The following is a 2690-nucleotide window of genomic DNA, read 5'->3' on the forward strand; positions in this document are numbered from 1 at the left end:
GCTATGATTGAAAACATGTTTCGTTGCTCTTAAATTTTACTAATTTTAATCCTATCTTATTACCATTCGATGCCGTGATATGTGTTTTAAGTGTTTTCAGAGATTATAGGGCAGGAATGGCTTAGAAGATGGAAAGGAAGCATGCAAAAGTGGAAGGAATACAAGAAACTGAAGGAACTGCTAAAGCTGTCCAGTCTGACCTCTTGGTACTAAATCAACCATAACTTGAGCTACAGAGGTCCAAATGATGCAGTTCCAGTTGCGTTAGAAACCTAACGTCCGGGGCTTCGCAACAATATATAATTTGCCATAACTTTCTCGAAGCCAGGCGACGCGCACACGTGGATAACGCGGACGCGTGACCTGGCAAAAATCCAACCCACGCGAACGCGTGGACGACGCTCACGCGTGACAGTGCAGCAACCTGTACGTACCAGAGCGATTTCTAGGCTATTTTTGACCCAGTTTTCGGCCCAGAAAACACATATTAGAGGCTATAAAGTGAGGGAGTCTATCCATTCATTGATACAATATTCATAATTCACAATTTTAGGTTTTAGATGTAGTTTTTAGAGAGAGAGATGCTCTCTCCTCTCTCTTAGGTTTTAGGATTAAGATCTCTTTTACTTTATGGTTATTTCTTCAATCCAGGTTCAATTTTCCTTTACTTTATGTTCTCTTCTACTTTTATTTATTCTAATGCTTTTACTTGTTAATTATTTATTTAGCCAAATTGGCTTATAAACTCTCCATGTTAGATTTGAATATTCTATTTAATGCAATTTGAGGTATTTCAGATTTAAGATTGTTTCCTTCTATTTATGATATAAATAATTTAGATTTTTCTCTTTTGGCTTTGGTTGAGTAATTGGTGACACTTGAGTTGTCAAACTCAGCAGTTGATTGAGAATTGAAAACTGCTGATTGATTTGGATCCCTCTAAAGCTAGTCTTTCCATAGGAGTTGACTAGGATTTGAGGAATCAAGTTGATTAGTCCACTTGACTTTCCTTTATTTAGTAAGGGTTAACTAAGTGGGAGCAATAACAATTCTCATCACACCTGATAAGGATAACTAGGATGAAATTTTCAGTTCTCATACCTTACCAAGAGTCTTTATAATTATTAATTTATTTTTCTTGCCATTTAAATTACTTGTTCCCTATTTCAAAAATCCAAAAATATACCTTTTTCCATAACCAATAATACATCACACCTCCCTGTAATTCCTTGAGAGACGACCTGAGGTTTAAATACTTCGGTTATAAATTTTATTAGGTTTTGTTACTTGTGACAACCAAACTTTTGTACAAAAAGATTCTCTATTGGTTTAGAAACTATACTTACAACGTGATTATTCTTATAAAATTCTTTACTGGCAAGAAGCCTCTCGTCAATACACCAATGCAATGTTTATTATCTTTTCACTTCTAGAAGTTTTTTTTTATAAAAATAATACTCTCTCTCTCTCTCTCTCTCTCTCTCTCTCTCTCTCTCTCTCTTCTTTTCCATCCCCAATCACAATCTCTTATTCTTTCTTTCCATCTGTAGGAGTTCAATCAAGCTTTCTCAACTTTTACTGACACTGAAACACAATTTTCTCATTGTCTATTTCTTCAGGTATCACATCATCATATCAATTCTTTCTTTGCTGTTACAACTTACAATTATGCCTCTCACTCTCACTCTTTCGCAATTCTGAACCTTTTAGCTCATCACTTTGTTGCATTAAAACATAGAGGTATGCTTATAATTTCCTGCTCTAGTTATTATGCCAGCTATGCCATTATAGACTAGACAGTTAATTTAAGCATGTAACAAGTTCCTATTATCATGATAAAAGTTCCAATTTTAAATGCTATCATTCAATTTTTTCAGGAAGAGTTTAAGTCAATCTGCCTTCGAACAAAGGTACAACTGACTATCTTTCCTTTTGTTTTATTTTATGATTTCAGGAAGAGTTTAAGTCAATTTTCGGTTTTTTAATATTTGCTTAATGTCATAGAGTTTGGATATTTTTTTTAAAATAGGGTTGTTCTCAGATCTTGTTTGAGTGCAAAGAGACCTAAGGGATCTCTATGTCTCTCTTTGCAGTTAATGGTAACATTCCCCATGGAAATTCTTTTATAGACAACATTTGCTTTTTTATCTTTTTCAAGACCTGTGACACCACTGCCAGAACCCACTGCTTTGCGATGTCGAGAAGGTCTGAAACTGTCTAGGTGGTAATCCCGACAGCTTCGCTTCTCCTTTCTGTCAAGATATCCAAATGCCAATTCTTTCATTTGCTAGTTATTCTATCATTCAATTTCATCTTTCACGTAGGCAAGAGCCACCCTCGATGCAGTTGAGGAAGTCATAGAAGAAAGAGATCTCGATCCCTTATTTTCAGACAGGTATTGTCTGCTTTTGCCTATAACTGAAGTAGCTTATATAGGATGTATATATTTTTTATATATATTTAAAATTTGTCATGTTTACATTTAATATAGAGAAGTGAAGTTGGTAGTGATAATGGGACATTAAAGTATACAACCACTATTTGATAATGGTTCAATTGAGAGTTTTCGTTTAACTCTTCGTATATTTTGGTATTAAAGTATATGATTGTACTTTGTTATGGCAGGTATACTTTATATTGGATAATGCTACTACTTAGTAAGCTTGCATTCAGCTACTATGTGGAGGTAT

This window comes from Arachis ipaensis, chromosome B10, assembly GCF_059453495.1.
Source record: "Arachis ipaensis isolate K30076 ecotype BB chromosome B10, ASM5945349v1, whole genome shotgun sequence".
Lineage (NCBI taxonomy): Eukaryota > Viridiplantae > Streptophyta > Magnoliopsida > Fabales > Fabaceae > Arachis > Arachis ipaensis.